The following is a 19,550-nucleotide window of genomic DNA, read 5'->3' on the forward strand; positions in this document are numbered from 1 at the left end:
TACGACGGAGCATCGGTAAATATCGGGCAGTACAATGGCTTAGGAGCCATCTTCGCAAGTAAAAAGGGGAGGAGAATCGAACTTCACTACAAATAAATTGCCAGTTCCAGAATGGTTAGTCAAAAACTATCATAGGCCTACTGGTATTGATTTTGCATGCTCTATTATTATTATTATTATTATTATTATTATTATTATTATTGTTATTATTATTATTATTATTATTATTATTATTATTATTATTATTATTATTATTATTATTATTATTATTAGTTTCTGTCTTGGTCATCAGCAGTCTTCGACACTTTGGACCCGATACAATAAGTTTACTGTGCATGCACTATAGGTTGTTGACTCGCTGCAGGTAGATAGAGATGTGTTGAGGTAACAACGTTGCTGTTTAGAGTAGAGTACGGTAGTATGGGGAAACACACATATGTACATTCTGAAAGTAAATATACATTACACAATGACAATGCCAAAAGAATATGAAAGGCATTTACTCACCTGTCTTTTATAAGCATTTGTGTTTAATTATACACAGTGTTAATGGTGGAAATAAGCATGTAGCAATCTTAATTTTTTCATTTATCCTATTGGTCGTCTTTAGGAAGTGCAGTTACAGTACCGAATTGCCATGTACCTACTACAAGATACATTCTCAGTGTCTCAAACGTAAATATTTTTCGCTTATCTGCCAAAGTTTGTATTGTAGAAAGCTGCTCTCTACGTCGCATGACGTGACAGGAGCAAAACGAAAAAACCTCACATCATTGCATAAGAGATAGTCTTTCATTCTCGGGTGACTCTATGTCCACTAATTTGCTTTTTATGTTTCACAATGTTCCATATCCGTTATTTTTACATAAAATTGATTTCCACTTCTGTTTTATACAATCAGTACCGGTGTACTTGGTGTCTCATTAATGCTCTGCATCATTTTCTAAATTAATTTGAGGGCTTCCGGCATCTCTTGCTCTGACTTTTCTAACCGTGTAATAGTTTCAGACACAGTTTGTATGAAAACCAAATTATTCGTCAGAACCTTCAAATCCGAGCGTTTTCCTTTGCGTATTTGTTGGCATTCATTCTACAGCACCCCACCCACTGTACGCTTTACCACTACACTCAGTACGCCGTAATGCGGATTTCCCACTGAACTGCTCTATTGGGTCCGAAGTCTTGAAGCCTGGTCATCAGTCGTCAATCTAATATCCTACATACAAAAAATATCACGAGTCGCCTCTGGTTGTATCGTAATGTCGTATTGACCGAAATGTCTTATTGGCCGAAATGTCGTATGACCGAAAAGATTCACGACCTAAAAAAAGAGACCAAAACCGCCTGAAACGTACGTCACTTGCTTATCAAAGACAATGAGACAGTCACATTATTCTGACGTCATTTTCTTAACTAAGAATCAAGACACATACATTGGTATGGTGTTCTTTTTTTTAGAGGGATAAACTTACTTTCTCGCATGAATTACATATTTTTTTTTATCTTATCGTAGCACCATACTCATGGCTGTCCAAGAAACCAATTCAGATTAAACACAGTAAAGGCTGGTTCACAATAAACAGGGGACGGAAACGACAACGATAAGGGAAGTATTGTTAATTGAATGCATTTAACATTATTTCCGTTCTCGCTCTCGTTGTCATTTTCGTTTCCGGTTTATTGTGAAACAACCTTAATGCTATTGTAAATACTTGTACATATATATTATATTCAATAAAGAGAACATAAAAGAAAAAATAATACTGAATAACACAGCACGTAAATTGCCTTAAATTTATGTCTCTCTCAGTCATATTCACAATCCTTATAACTAAGAATAATATCCATAAAAATCTAAATATTGCAATAACACACGACCGATAATATAAACGTTCCACACACTTAAAGGGATTCTATTAATCCCCTGCCACTTTTTCATCTCATCCAATCTTGAATGTCTGGTTATACTTTTTTTTAATTAACATAATTTCTTTTTCTGTTTCAGGTATGTGTCTGTTCTGTGATGTAGCCTATCCGTTCTAATTTCATAAAGATATGTAAGTATCGATCTGATAACTTCTAGATATTTATTCGTTATTGTTGTCGTGAAGCTTATTGCGTGTGTGTAATTTTTTCTTCTGTTTCTAGTTTAAACTGTAGAGATTCCTTACTTATGGTCAAACATCGGTATTATTGTAAAACCCATAAAATTTTTTAGAAATCGATTGCGTTCTTCCTTATTTTTTGCCATTTTCAATGAATACGTGACCAGAAAAATAACAAATTATGTTAATTTTTTGCCTTCCATTTTGTGGGTACGTTTTTTTTTTTTTCTTTAGATATAGGCACTTACGTAAGCATGTTGCTGCTGTTTTGTGATTTTTGTGTCTCTGTTTATAAAGGACGCATAAGCCTCACTTCTGTGATTTGAATTGAAGAATTTAATAGTTACTTAGGATTTCAATTTTGGCTGCGATGTCTTCACGTTTCATAGCAGCAGTGAGATAGAAACTCTCACACACGTCCTCGGTTCTTGCATGCTTCAAATTTGGCTGCGTTGTCTTCACGTTTGAAGCTCTCGTCATAGCGGCAGTGAGATAGAAACACTCCCACACGTCCTCGGTTCTTGCCCGCATGGCGAGGCTTTGCGCAATACCAGACACCACAAATTAAGAAGCGCCATTGCTCAAGCACTACGTAATACTGGGTTTACTGTCTTCGAAGAGGTTCATGGTCTATCAACCACCGGCAGCACTCGTAGGATAGACATGATCGCTTTCCAGGATCATCGGAGGGGTTTTATAATTGAACCTACAGTTTGTTTCGAGACTTGCAAGAGCCAACCGCAAGTTGTCCATAAGGAGAAACAATTCGTCTATGAACCAACAATCCCGTATTATCAAGAGAAATATTAATTACAACAGATAGAAGTAATAGACTTGGTCAGAGTAAGAGGGTCCATCCCCAAAGAGTTTGTTACTTTTGCAAGACTTTTCATTTGCCATCATCTATAATACCAATGTTTGTTTACTTGCGTTGAAAGGTTCGATTGCATTGTTAAGAAATCACATCAGATAAGATGCACTGTAATTTATTTTTCTCTTTCTTGCATTGGTTTTATATTCATAACAAATCATCCATGTAATACGTACTATACAAAATTTTGTTTTGTAAGTGGTATACTTTGTCTTCTAGGCAATCCCTGTTTAGGGAAAGTGTTTGATGATTATGATTATGATGATGGTGATCTCCAGGTTAATATTTATTTGTATGATTATACCTTGTTCTACTGCTGTGGAGTTTATTTGTGTAGCTTTATTCAGTTTTGTCTTTGTAATTATAGATCTGTTGTGGTCAATATTGAACTGGATGTTGAGTTTAGATTATAATTTTATATTTAGTTTGTTTTGTCTACTTTTTCGACATAGAATATTTTATTTTAAAGAATGTTTACATTGTTCACTTCATCGATAGCCTCATTATATTTAATTTTCCAAATTAGGCACATTAGTATTTCCTGCAAAAGTCACCTGATTTGATAATAGAACTATTAGGCCTATAGTCTTCAGTTTACATAATATTTCATACATCCTTCTTGGTGAAATATCTTCATCTATAATCGCCTGACTGAATTCAGAAGGAAGTTTATTATTATTTTACTCTAAAAGCCTTCTTTCAGTACTTTGTAATACATCGCCCAGGGCAAGGAAGTTGGTACCGAAACTGTTAAGTTGTGCGAGCTTGGACTATATCTCTACCGAATGAGAAGTAGTACCGCAGCTCTCAATGTCAGTGAACAAGATCGACAAACGTGTACAGCCAGGTAGTAACCAAACTTGTGTTCACAGTCGTTAACGGCCTTAGAACAAGAAAATAATAAATGAATAATATGGCAAACAATATTATAAACGAGGTAACTCCCAATCTAAACTAATTTACTCACACATATAAAAATAACATACAAAGTATACAATTATATTTCTAGCCTCATTAAAACAAAGAACAATGGAAAATTTTCATTTTATCAAAAGAAATACTCCTTTTATATTCTAAGAAAACAATATTTGTACTCTGAAAATATTCGCTTCACGTCACAAGACGTTACTGGAGGAAATCTGATATATGATACAGTATTTCTTACTATCATCAGCTGAACAGAAACTTTATGAATCCAATATTGTATCTCACATAGCGTGTGTGTATAATTATGTTTATATTTTAGATCATAATCAAAGCTAGGATATGTATGTTTATAATGTAATAAATTTACAAATAATGGTATTTGGAATGACATAATAGTTATTTATGCAACATGTGGATAATATTGATGATACTGGTATGAGTGAATGTTTCACGAGTGTCATAATAAGATTATCCACGAGTTGGATACGACACTTTATGGCATCTTAGCATTATAGATTGTAGGAAATAAATTATGAAAGAAATTCAATTCGGGATCCATAGCTAACAAATTGTCTTCATAAGTTCGTATCGATTAGTTGCGCCTGTCGTTGGCATTGAGTGAAGAGTAGTGGATGACCTTGCAGGTTATGTTGCAAATGTTCTTTTAGTTTGTTAATATAGTTTTTCTGAACCAAAGAACTGTTTTGTGATATTACAAAAGTGATACAAAATTGTTAAAGATTGGAAATAAATGATACTTTACCTTCTGTCCTGAATTTCATTTGTTGTTACATCGCGCGTAGAAGCGATAACCAAGGTAGCAAGCGTTCCGGTATTACGTGATAGCAAATATGTCGTTGCTTTAGTCGGCACGTGTGCTATAATAAGTGAATTAAGCACGATTTTCGATGTAGTTTATAATGCTAGGACGACATAAAACATATTTTATGCTCCATATTAGCCCATATTTACGGGTGTAGTAGGCTACACGTTTTCCATATTTGAGGAAAACTCATTTATCTCTACAATTTCAATTTTTTTCCATAGTTCATTGTTTTGAAATTCTTGTCACATAATATTTAAAAATTTAGTTACCTAGAATCAGATTTTCAAAGATGTTAGTTTTTCCATGAAGTCTAGAAGGCAGGCTTTGCTTTATTTTAATTACTTTACAGAAAGTACCCCAATAATTTTAATGTCAAATCCCATTTTATTTTATTTATAATAATAATAATTATTATTATTATTATTATTATTATCATTACTATTCTTATTTATTATTATTATTATTATTATTATTATTATTATTATTATTATCAATAATTGTCTTATTTTTTTATACTTTGTAGGCCTCATTTATTTTTGACCTGCTGTTCACATTTTATTATGCTTTTTTCTTTCTTTCTGTATGTTATATATTATGTCTGATTTCTTCTTACTTGTTGTTTACATTTTATTATTATTGTCTTATTCAGTTTTGTGTGTACTTTGTAAATTTGTAGTATTTCTATAACGCAGTTTTTACTCCTGGTTGAATGTTAGAGAAGGCCGTATGGCCTTAACTCTGCCAGGTTAAATAAATCATTATTATTATTATTATTATTATTATTATTATTTTTATTATTATTATTTTTTAATTGTGTTTCATGACTTCTCACGTTTACGCAATAAGCTCTGCAATTTTTGTACAATTTGATTGCATTAATGTCATCCAATGTTAAAATTTTAAGATACTCACTATATTTGCATTATTTGGGTCATTTTTATAATATTTTGCTTCATATTTTGATCTTGTTCAGTCCATATGCACAGCTGTCAAAAAAAAAATAGCCTCTCTCTAGAAACTAATTTCCCTTTGGGTATCTTCGCTACAATTCGTAGACACGCGATGTAACATGTTGTTGCACTACGTTGCCTGATATATACAGTTATAATTGAAGTGTTCTGCATGTTACTATTCTAGCGTAATTGTAGCGTTTCGGGCTGGTATTTATGAGGTCGTGCGTTCAAACACAACCTAGTGCTCATTGTGTTTTTTCTTGTTTTTAAGACAGAGAGAAAATATAATTGCTCCTGTCTCTTTTATGATTGTTTTAGTAATTAACATTAGGTTAATGATTGTATTATGCCATGACTTTATCATTATTTATTATGACATTATGGCTGCAAATGGGAAGAAAGAAATTTATATTATTCTCAACAAAAATATCTTTCGTGGCATAAACAAAACAAACTTACTGGCGTCTGTCTAAAAAAATTTGAACAATTAAAAGTTCAAAAAACAAAACAAAAAGCAATGATTCAATATTTAGTCCATCTTCCTCCAATCTCGATCGCATCTTTCAGTCGAGTGGCATGGAATCGACTAGTCTTTTCAATTCTCAACCACGCCATCCGAGACATTCTGGACGAGCTTCCACAAATCATCAGGACGTCTTGGAGGGGGACTGAGCCAATTTTTCCGCACATGCATCTTTACTTGTGTCCCCGAAGCTCAATCGCAAGATCGTCAGAATTTGGATGTCAACGTCTCAGATTCAAATCCTCGTCACTCCTTTTCATTGTATTGTGTTACAGGCTAGTATAATGTAATAATATAAGAAGAAAACACTTACACTGGAATTGAGCAACTCTTTTGTTTCAAATCTAACATTAAATTTATATTATTTATATCGTTAAAGAACGATAACTGAATAAAATGATAACTTCAATATTATTTATAACGCTGAAGAATGATAATAGAATACAAATGATATCTTGAATATTACTTATACGCTAACGTGCGGTAACTAAATAAAATGTTAACTGGAATATTATTTATAACGCTAAGGAACGATACAAGAATATAAATGATTAATCAAATATTATTCATATTGCTAAAGAAAGGTAACAGATTATAAATGATAACTTGAATATTATTTATAACGCTGAAGAACGATAATAGAATATAAATGATAACTTTAATATTATTTACATCACTAAAGAACGGCAATAAAATAAAATAACTTAAACAAGGCTCGAATTGAAAACATTCGAATCATTTAGCGAACACACTATCGCTGCTGTGCGAGATGCAGAAGTGAATGATCCCTGTTTAAACATCTTAGTTTTGAAACTGCTTCTATAAGCGTATGCATCATGTAACATCACCGTTATCCGAAGTGGACTTAGAAAATCTTAGCTGTTCACGAGTACGGCCACTTTTTTTTCCGACGTCTGTTCATATTATAAGAAAGGAATTTAAATTTTAAGAATAATTTATAGGTAAGATTTTCACGAATATCTTTCCGGCTTTCTCTAGATTTCCAGAAAGGGTAATATTTTCTTTGCAACCAATAAAGTTTCTTCTAGTTTCGAATTATCCAAATGTAAGCTTCGAAAATTCGAATTAAATATGAACATTGATTGAACCAGAAATTTCAAGGAAGATAAATTATCTACAGGAAAACTAAATAATTCAAAATATCATCATCATCCATAGCGCTACAGCCCGGATCGGGCCTCGGCTTCCTTAAGAATTCTTCTCCATCGGTCTCGATCTTTAGCCACCGTCCACCAGTTCTTCACTCCAAGCCTCTTAATGTCGTCCATAACACAGTCCATCCATCGTAGCTTTGGCCTTCCAACTCTTCTTCCTCCAGCAATCCCATATTCCATCACCTTCCTAGGTATTTCACATTCATCCATTCTCTTAACATTCAAAATATAGTGTCGAATTAACTAATCTATTCTGTACTCATAAACTTAAAAACCGTAAGAGAATTCAGTGAAGAAGATAGCTGATGAAAAATTAATAGTTTAAATATTGCAGTGATAAAGGTGATAATCATGTTAATGATGATGACAGTGACGACAGCTGATTGTGTTAGGAAAGTTGGAGAGGACGATGAATTAAAATAAGAGAGGTTCGGATAAAAAAAAGAAGAGGAGTGGAAATATAAGTCTGAGAAGAAAAAGTAGAAGTTTGGAGACGAGAAAATAGGATGGTGAAAATAAATGAAATGAGAGCAGAGAAAAATATGGACTGCCTGTAGAGGGATATCATTTTATTTTTACTTCAATTTTTATTGTACCTAAGTTTTTTAATGTACTTCACTCCCACCACCTTTACTAGTAAACTTCCAATCGTCCTCCACACAGAATCAAGGTCGCGTATGCAGTCAAAGTCGCCTTACGATCATAGTAAACTGTACTGAGTTAGTGAGTATAGTACGTTCCAGAAATATTTTCGCGTTTTCCGGTGAATCATATTTTCGCACAGGTACTGGCGTCCGTTTTCCTACTTCGCATCCCTGTTTCCCCCACCCTCTTCTACTCGCCCCTCTGTAAAGGCTAGTGGCTTGGTTGGCTTAGGTTTTTTTTATGAAAACTTTGATTTCTATTAGGAATTGGACGTGTTACACAACTGTTTAAAATAACTTAAATAAAAGGGCCTCGTTAAGTAATGACCTGTCACGTGATTTCCCCCCTTTCTACGACCATGCGACAAAACCACATGGACAGTAGATAGAATGTCTGAGTAATTTTATCTTTTCGGATGGGGCAGAAGTGAAGATTGAATTTACAGTACGAAAGGCGCTCTTTTATAGAGCAGGTACAGAATTATTTCAACATGAGTTGCTAGTACGAAGGACGAAACTGGTAATTGAAATTAGGTACAATATTCTACTGTGCGACAATATGCACAAAAGAACTGAAGCCTGTATCGAAACGAACGGTCACCATTTTAAAAAATGTGTTTAAATATCCATATTATGAGTATCTTTCAATTTAACTTCATTCTCTATATTGTACGCTAATGTCCTGTAGACGGTATAATATAGGCCTACATTGCATAATGAATACGTCAGAATGGATAGCTCACGTGATGAGTAAAAACACTTATTGTTAATACTTACTTAATTACTTACTTACTGGCTTTTAAGGAGCCCGGAAGTTCATTGCCGCCCTCACATAAGCCTGCCATTGGTCCCTATCCTGAGCAAGATTAATCCATTCTCTATCAACATATCCCACCTCCCTCAAATCCATTTTCATATTATCTTCCCATCTACGTCTCGGCCTCCCTAAAGGTCTTTATCCCTCCGGCCTCCCAACTAACAATCTATATGCATTTCTGGATTCGCCCATACGTGCTACATGCCCTGCCCATCTCAAACGTCTGGATTTAACGTTCCTAATTATGTCTGGTGAAGAATACAATGCGTGCAGTTCTGTGTTGTGTAACTTTCTCCATTCTCCTGTAACTTCATCCCTCTTAGCCCCAAATATTTTCCTAAGCACCTTATTCTCAAACACCCTTAACCTATGTTCCTCTCTCAAAGTGACAGTCCAAGTTTCACAACCATAAAGAACAACCGGTAATATAACTGTTTTATAAATTCTAACTTTCAGAATTTTCGACAGCAGACTGGATGATAAAAGCTTCTCAACCGAATAATAACAGGCATTTCCCATATTTATTCTGTGCTTAATTTCCTCCCGAATATCATTTATATTTGTTACTGTTGCTCCAAGATATTTGAACTTCTCCACCTCTTCAAAAGACAAATTTCCAATTTTTATATTAAGTTATTTTTAATACAGTACTGTATTTTGATTAAACAAAACCTAATGAAAATTAATTATCGAACTCAAAATCGCGATATTTCCTAGTTTACGTAAGTAGATGAATTACTTTTGTTCCCTCCTGTACCTAGAAAAGTGATTTGTTTCTATTTTACGCAGTATCATCGAAATGCAGTAGTGGAAAGGGGTAGCAAACGGTGTTTCCAGTTCTCAACCGTTATTCCAAAGGTATAGCCAGGTTAATATTAGAAATGTTAGTAAAAATAAAATGATGTCCCTGTATTAATTAGAAATACAAGAATGGTTGCTTTCTCTGTATCGTTCATTAACTTCGTTACAAGAAGCAGAGTAAGTAAATTGAAGTAGAATTGGGACACGTACTGTATCGTCTGTCTTATAATAGTGAAGTACAGACGATGCTTTGAAGACTTGCTCCCTAAGCATAGGGACATTTATCCCGCTCTCATTCCGATGACAGCGAGCTATTCGCTGTAATGCGGGAATTGTAATGTCACTCCTGTAGCGAAACTTCTCTTTTCACCCTCCCACTTCAACACCTCGACGCAGCAGGACACAGAGCGGACGAAAAATTGCATTTCCAAACAATTAGTATTCTAGGAGCGTAGAACCAAGCCGCTCGATACCAGAATGGTCACCTGTCTGTGCAGGCTCATGTACACCATCATAACGAGGTCGGGCTCAAATGTTGTGGACACGGTGTATCTATAGCACAGACAAATTTAAGCTGTTTAGTAATGCTAAAATGTGCCGCAGAATGCTATATGATACAAATAAAGCTAAATACTTGTAACTCAAGAATATTACAGTCGGACCGATCTGGTTTTCTTCCGGGAGACATTAGTTCACGGGATGGTGAAAATTTACTATTTGTTATAAAATAATGTAAGTCTCTTGCAAGAATAATAAGCTCGTAAAATAAATCTTCACTAATGATTCTTCACGTCTTTACATGTAAGTTAATGTTTCCAAACCCAAATGTATCTGCTGAAGAATGCGCTTTACGGATAGATTACAATATTTATTTTTGGTTTTCTTGATTGAATATGATTATTTACATTTAAACACAACCGAGTTTCATGCTTAAGTATGCCATTATAAATTAACTTTTCATATACAGTAATTATATGGTTAACTTCCGCAAGCTGACCTGGAATGCATATGCCCTAAGCTAAGTGAGATGGGGTACAAAATGGACACGGTCAGCTTACCGAAGTTTAAAATGTAAACACTTACTGTATTGAATTACAATATCTACATAGAGACAGGGTGTTAAAAAGAAGTATTTCATATTTTGAGAGGAGGTAGTATGTACCAAAACAAGGGGGAAAAAAAAGTCTAACAGATATGGGTCCTTGAACTCCTACTTTAAGAACTATGAGCACTTATTCACCATCGCTATAAGACAGCCTTGCAGAACTGGGCGCCAATTGTGACGTTGGGTCGTTCATCCCTTCCTTCTACCCCCGTGTCATTAACTTGGTAGGGGAGGGGATTTGTATTTGTGACTAGTGTTGTAGGAAATGGGACCTAAAGTCAGGTTTTCCTTTTTTTTTTTTTTTTTTTTCCAAAAGAGGATGAAGTACTGAGCATTTAAAACAATTCATGGTTCTAGGTGCTATAGTTTTTAATATTTTACTTATTGAATGTTGATATTACATGATGTACTTTTCGAGAAAAATGCAAGTAAAATTCTCACTTGTTTTTCTTAGCAACTATATCAAAGATTTAGGTATTTAAGAAGTACTGTGTAAAACTACATCCCAATTTAGTATGTAAAGAAAGCCTACAGATAGCGCAATATGTCAAAACATAGAAATGCAGTTTTTACACTAAACTGGTTATTTTGTTCTCCTGTAAAATTTTCTTTCACGACTTTAGGTCCATTTTCGCTTAATGGGTCACATTTAGTGTCTGTATTATGTGATTGTGTACGGATCACAGTGACGTCATTCAACGCCGGTGGACTGTGGACGGGAAACCAACGTTTTCCCCACGCTTTTTTTAAGTTGGTTATTTAACGACGCTGTATCAACTATTAGGTTATTTAGCGTCGTTGAGTTTGGTCATAGCGAGATGGTACTTGGCGAGATGAGGCCGAGGATTCGCCATAGATTACCTGGTATTCACCTTACGTTTGGGGAAAACCTCGGAAAAACCCAACCAGGTAATAGGTCAAGCGGGGATCGCACCCACGCCCGAGCGCAACTTCAGACCGGCAGCAGGCAAGCGCCTTAACCGACTGAGCCACGTCAGTGGCTTCCCCAAGCTTTCCACCCATCTCTCGCCAGTTCTGTATCCCTGCTATAAGAGGTGCTCAGTGTCATGTCCATTCAAAGTAATGCATCCTTCTGCCCTACGTCTTAGGAAATCACGCACTCTTTGAAACATTCCTGGTTGGTGTCGGATGTGCTGGCAGGCATTGATGACGCTCTCCTAAAGTGAGTGTACATCATTGATGGGGGCGGGGGGAGTTGCACACACCAATACCTTAAACTGTCCTCACAACCACAAATCCAAGGGTTAAGGTCAGGGGAGTGAGCAGGCCAACTTACTGGACCTTCCGGACCAATCCATCGCCCAATAAATGTCTGTGTTACGTGATCTCGGATATTTCGGTGAAAATGGGCCTGTGCGCCATCACGCATGAACCACATCTGTAGCCTTTGAAGATATTTCACTTCCTCCAGCAAGACGGGCAATTCGTTCGCTATGAAATGATTGATAAATTGCACCATTCAATCTGTTTGGTAGTACGTAAGGTCCTATTGACACCTGAAGACTTTGGCGTATGATGTACAAGCACTGCAGAAGCGCGTCATTAGTGACTGCTAGCAAATCCGAGACTAACCAAGAGTGCATGATTGGCTAAGACATAGAGCTGAATGATGCACTACTATGAATGGACATCACATTGAGGACCTCCTATAGTGATGGTGAACAAATGCTCATAGTTGTTAAAATATGAATTTTAGGAACTATGTGTTTAGACTTTTATTTCTTGTTTTGGTGCATGTTACCTCCTCTCAAAATATAGGATAAGTCTACTTTTTTAACAATTTGTATACAGGGTGATTCAGTGACTATGTAAGAAAATTTTAGGGATGATAGAGGTCATCAATATGAACAATTTTCATATAAAAACCTATGTCCGGGAACGTTTCCGTTCGTAATTAAAAGCGTAGATATGTCATTAGTCAGTGTAGCCAGCTAGAATAGAACTCAGGACCATCCTTTTGAAGTTTAGTTGCAGATGACCTGTTCCTGCAAACGTTGGTGATTTCTCATAAACATTATATAAGTTATTCGGCAGAGTAAATGGTATTTTGACCGATAAAACCTTGCAAATTTCCTTCTATTTCCATTTGAGCTTCCATAAATGAAATGCACATCAGCAAGTTTAAAGGTTTAATTAATCAAAATATCATTTACGATGCCAACTTGCTTATATCATGTTTATGAGAAATCACCAACGTTTACAGGAACAAGTTATCTGCAACCAAACTTCAAAAGGATGGCATTCAGTTCGAATCTAGCTGGTTATATTGACTAACATATCCTGGCTTTTTACAACCAAACGAAACGTTTCCGGACATAGGTTCCTGTATGAAAGTTGTTCATAATTGCTTCTTCTATCATCCCTACAAGTTTGTGACATAGCCACTGAATCATCCTGTATATAGTGTGGTAGGGAACCTATTACATTAACTCACAGTGATAATAAATGAAGTTTATGCGAACAAGTTTTTTCATGGAAGTTTTTTGATACTTGCTTTCTTAGTGAGTAGTAGTAAGTATAGTAGGTTTGCCACGCCCCGCCCCTAGTGTTGTTCAGACACGTTCTTTTGGTTGGAATACAGTAGTTGTAAGAAGGAAGTAGCATGCTAATTTACGAAGCCATATATTAATAGCAAGGCAGACAGCTAGAAGGGTAGAAGAATTGAAGATTATTTTCCGTGATAAAACAGAGGATGATTAGGAATAGATTGGTTAAGAAATCAGCAGAGATTATAATTATACTGAACTATCCCGGAATTGCTATCCAGGGCTGTTATACTTAAATGGAATTCAAGAATGGCAAGGAAAAATGATGAATACCAGAGTAAAATATTGACTTAGGCGAGAATTGACCAGAATTAATTTCTCGAACCTCTAGTCCACATAGAGAGTTACTTAACGTATCGCAAGTCTACAACTGCTTATCGCCAAAAGTAAACTCCACTATATTATTTACTTACTTATTTACATACTTACGGCTTTTAAGCAACACGGAGATTCATTCCTGCCCTCAAATAAGCCCGCCATCGATCCCTATCTTGAGCAAGATTAATCCAGTCACTACAATCATATCCCACCTCCCTCAAATCCATTTTAATACATGGACATAATTTTATTTTTACTTCAATTTTTATTCTACCTGAGTTTTTGAATGTACTTCACTCCTACCCTCTCTACTAGTAAACTTACAACCGTCCACCACACAGAACGTAGGCTGCGTATACAGTCAAAGTCGCCTTACGGTCATAGAAAATAGTACTGAGTTAGTGAGTATAGTAAGTTTCAGAAATATATTCTCGTTTTTCCAGTGACGAAAAAGCTTTCAATATTGAATCCAATTTTCTCACAGGTACTGTCATCCGTTTGCCTACGTCGATCCCGGTTTCCCCACCCGCTTCTGCTCGAACCTCTGTAAAGGCTAGTAGTTGGGCTGTCTTAGCTCTTTTCTGAACCCATTAATTTCTGTTAGGAATTGGATGTCTACGTAATATTATACAACTGTTTAAAATAACTTAAATAAAAGGACCTCGTTAAGAATTAACCTTCACGTGATTTCCCTCCTTTCTACGATCCTGCGACAAAGCCACTTCGACAGATACTAGATAGCATGTCTGAGTAATTTTATCTTTTCGGATCGGGCAGAAGTGAAGATTGAATTTACAGCACGTGATGTACTCTTTTATAGAGTAGATACAGAATTATTTATTTCAACATGAGTTACTAATACAAAGGACGAAACTCGTAATTGGAGTTAGGTACAATTGAGGGCTTTGCCGGAAGAAAGGCGGATAGACCTATACGCCCTTCTTCGGGAAAACGGTTTAAAATGTAGTGAATAATTATAGTAGCGAAATTTTGTTTTGATTGTACTGTACATACCTGCAGGACAGGGCTGCGTGCATGTATAACATTTTAATCAGGTGCGTTTTAATATCTTAGATTGCATGTATCTCAATTCGCCATATTGACGTGTACGCCCTTTTTCCGGCAAACCCCTCAGTTGTCTATATTGCGATAATATGCACAATAGAACTGAATCCTGTATCGAAATGAACAGCCACCATTTTCAAAATGTGTTTAAATATTCATATTATGATTATTTTTCAATTTAACTTCATTCTCTATATTATACTCTATTGTGCTGCAGACAGTATAATATACACTGCGTAATGAATACGTCCGAATGGATAGCTCAGTTCGTGAGTAAAACCGCTTGTTGTGAATACAGTACTGTATTTTGATTAAAGAAAAAGCTAATGAAAATTATCAAACTCGAAATCGTGATATTTCCAAGTTTACCGTTACGTAAATGATTAACTACCTTTCTTCCCTCCTATACCTAGTAAAGTGATTTACGCCAGTATCATCGACGTCCAGTCGTGTAAGGGGATAGCAGACGGTGTTTCCGGTTCTCAAACCTTAATCCAAAGGTATAGCCAGGTTAATATTAGAAATATTAGTCATCATAATCATCATCATCTTCCTAACAAGTATTAGGCCAAGTGGCCTGTTACGGTCTCAAACTAGAATTTTCAGTCCATCTCTTCTTTGAACGGCCTAGAGATCTTTTGCCATATGGATGAAATATTAGTAAAAATAAAATTATATCTGTATTATACTCCCATCTACGTCTCAGCTTCCCCAAAGGCTTTTTTCCTCTCCGGCCTCCCAACGAACACTCTATATGCATTTCTGGATTCGCGCATACATGCTACATGCCCTGCCCATCTTAAATGTCTGGATTTAATGTTCTTAATCATGTAAGATGAAGAATACAATGCGTGCAGTTCTGCGTTGTGTAACTTTCTTCATTCTCCTGTAACTTCATCTCTCTTAGTCCCAAATATTTTCCTAAGTAACTTATTCTCGAACACCCTTAACCTCTGTTCCTCTCTCAAAGTGAGAGTCCAAGTTTCACAACCATACAAAACAACCGGTAGTATAATTCTTTTATAAATTCTAATTTTCAGATTTTTTGACAGCAGACTAGATGACAAAAGGTTCTCAACCGAATAATAACAGGCATTTCCAATTTATTCTGCGTTTAATTTCCTCCCGAGTGTCATTTATATTTGTTACTGTTGCTCCACTATATTATTTATGATCTTATAAATCCTTCTCCCTTGTGTTGCATTTGACTTCTTAATTCCATAGCAACAATGGCGAGCCCAACAATTATGAGGAATATCTAGAAATGTATATTGTTAAAAGCTAGAAGTTATTTGCATCACTACAAAACCTTTTCTAGTCTTCGTACAATTAGGAGTTACAAAACTGATATTTCAATACAAGATAAAAGTGCTATTAAATTATTCATACTTCTTTACTATACAGAGTGAAGCAGAAGTCGGTTTACATAGTAACAGTTGCAGTGTATGGCCAATATGACAAACACTTGCTTGAATGCATGCCTCAGCTCGATGCTCCCACTTGTGTTAGTGTGGTGATTGTGATTTGTGACATTCAAATTCTTTCGGACATTTCTTTTGTGGACTCAACATTTCCACATCCAACGTCATTCTCAACAATGTTCAGACACATCTCTCTCTGCTGATTTAAAACCTTTTCTGATAAACAGTAACTCCTGCATGTAATACATTTATTTATTATAACCCTTAAGCAATAATTTTGGGGCTATAGTTTTATACTATTACATTTATCGCCAAATTGTAAATAATTGATCTTTTAAAAAATGATTAAAAAGCAGGGGAACTTAACCCCTTTTTAAAAATAAATCAGATAACCTATAAAATGAAGAAGCATACTTAGAAATACTATTACAACGCTGTTTGCTGTAATGACACCCGTCCACCAGAAATAAATATTTTTCCACAGTTATGAAGATAGCCCACAACAGGCTGAATCTAGTTAACAATGTACCGTAACATAGTATTTAACATGCGAAAGCAGTAAACTATATATATTCCGAAATATTTTTCTTTATACCATAATTTTGCAAAACTAGACACACTCCAACGCCATCTTGTGCGGTGTGACGTCAATTTTAAAGGGCTACTAATGTCTGCTGATGATACGCCACAACGAGAATACGTATTTTATAACCGTAATGGATATTTTTTTTTTGGTGCAATGGAAGTACTCGTCTTTTACGGAAACGCGTTCGTATTTTTGGTCCAGGTGAAATATTAATTCGTTTAAAAATACACTTTTTAAATTTTATTGGTCAGAAACTCATCTTTTACGAAAGAACTTTCGCTCTATCCTTCTTTCAGATGTTTCCACCACTGGTACTTAGTTCATCAGCAATCCCGGTGCAATATTTTGCAACTCGTCTCAGGAAGACAAGGTGGCTTTTAGTCAATCCGATGCAAACTCAATATTGATGTTTAATATTCAATAATTCCTTTCTTGTGACATTTAGTGACAAACTTAATGAAGATAATGGAGGAACGTGTACTCTTTAATGTTGTGATTTATGTGCTGTAAAGGTAGTGTATAATGGTGATATTAATCATAGTGTAATTTCATAGCTATTCGAAATGGTGTCCCCTAGCTTGAACATTAATTCATTCAATAGTTTTCTGCCCAAGAGCAGGTTTTTCACTATGCACCCAGCATTCGCCAATCTTTCCTATTGTCACCTTCCTCTTAGTCGCTGTCTATCTTGACAATTTATTAAAAACAACTAGTAAAGGACAGGTTTACGTAATCTTGCTACGAGGGCTTCAAGTAATGTTATGTTATTTAAGAAGTACAAATAATTCTGTCATTTACGTACTTCTCACATAAGTTCAAGATGCTTCGCGCAGCTTAAACAAAGTATGGAATACTGTATAAGCGATACCTGAAAACGTATAAAAATGTAGCTATATTCTTTTGTATTAAAAAATTATTTCCATACAATTACACAACAAAGTGTATATGGTATTTGTGGACCTAGAAAAGACGTTTGACAGAGTGGATTGGAATAAACTGAAGGGGGTCCTAAAAAAATTGGCGTGGATTGGAAAGAGAGGAGGCTGTTCAGTAACCTTTATATGAAACAACGAGTCAAAGTCAGGATAGGAGAAGAAATGTCAGAAGAAAGTGAAATAAGGTGATGAGTACAAGGATGACTTTTCACTTACCCTGTTCAACATCTACTTGGAGGATTTAGTAAAGAACTGTTTTCAGAACATCGGAGGAGTGATAGTAGGACGAAGAAGAATAAATTAATTGTGTAAGATTTGCTGATGATATGGCGTTGTTAGCAAAAGAGGTGATACTAAGGGATATGCTACTGGGAGTAGATGATAACTATGAGCAGTATGGAATGAAGATAAATTCCAACAAGATGAAGACCATGGTCATAGGAAGAAAATAAAGAAGGTGAACTTGCGATTTCTAAATGAGGCAGTAGAGCAAGTGGACAGCTTCAAATACTTGGGATGTATTACAAGCAGTAACATGAGCTGCTGCCAAGAAGTCAAAAGGAGAAAAGCAAAGGCAAAGGAAGCTTTTCATAGAAAAAGGAGCATCTTCTGCGGACCTCAGGAGAAAGAACTAAGGAAGAGACTAATGAAGTGCTTTGTGTGGAGTGTGGAATTATATGGGGCAGAAACATGGACATTACGACGAAGTGAAGAGAAGCGAATAGAAGCATTTGAAATTTGGATATGGAGAAGGATGGAACGTGTGAAATGGACAGATAGAGAGAGTGAGAAACGAAGCTGTGTTGGAAAGAGTGGATGAAGAAGGAAAAATGCTGAAACTGATCAGGAAGAAGAAAAGGAATTGGTTGGGTCACTGGTTGAAAATGAACTGCCTACTGAAGGATGCACTGAAAGGAATTGTGAACGGGAGAAGAGTTCGGGGCAGAAGGAGATATCAAATGATAAATGACATTGAGATATATGGATTATATGCGGAGACAAAGAGGAAGGCAGAAAATAGGAAATATTAGAGAATGCTGAGTTTGCAGTGAAAGACCTGCCCTTGGGCAGAACACTACGAATGAATGAATTAGAGGACGATAAATTGATAAAGTGAGAGTCAATGTCCATATGTAAACGTTTCATTTCGTATGTATTTATTTGCATTAACTGTATTTCTGGTCATGTGGTGGTTGTAATTGTGCAACATCATAAATAGGCTGTAACTGTAGGAGCTTCTGGCATAATTGCCACTCCACATTTTTATCATGACTTTCCACAGACGGGCGAAGCACTCGGCGCTGTATATACGCATTTAGTTCGACTCCGAGATCTAGATCCATAAAAGAGGCAATTAGAGAGAGATTCACCTGCTTAAGAGTTAGTTTGCAGTACGAAAGAGGGTAGCGAAGTACGTAGTTTCACATGAGAGATAAGGGAGCAGCTGTGTTTGCAGCATTCTAGACATGACACAAAGATTTTTAAAAAATCGTATAATGGCCATGGACTGAGCGCAAATCGCCTGGTATCAGAAATAACGTGCCAGGAAGATTTTTAGGCCGCTGACATTCTCATTATAATAATGATCACTCGTTCAATATATGTACAGGGCCGGATTTAGGTATAGTGCCACAGTCTACTATATACAGTTACGAAGCTTGAGTTTTGAGGGTGCTAGAAACAATGGACTGTGACGGTACTGTTTTGCATTGCCTGTAATGAGACGATATTAGCGATCCTAGTGGTGAACAACTATCTAATGTTTGCATATTTACTACGTATTGAGCTTCGCGACTGTATATACTAGACTGTGATAGTGCCGTCTCATGGCAGTGCTCAAATTTGCCGACCCGCAACTCCGATAAACAATTTGTAAGCAGCTATTACACAGGTCATGTTTAGTTTAAATTA

This window comes from Periplaneta americana, chromosome 13, assembly GCF_040183065.1.
Source record: "Periplaneta americana isolate PAMFEO1 chromosome 13, P.americana_PAMFEO1_priV1, whole genome shotgun sequence".
NCBI lineage: Eukaryota > Metazoa > Arthropoda > Insecta > Blattodea > Blattidae > Periplaneta > Periplaneta americana.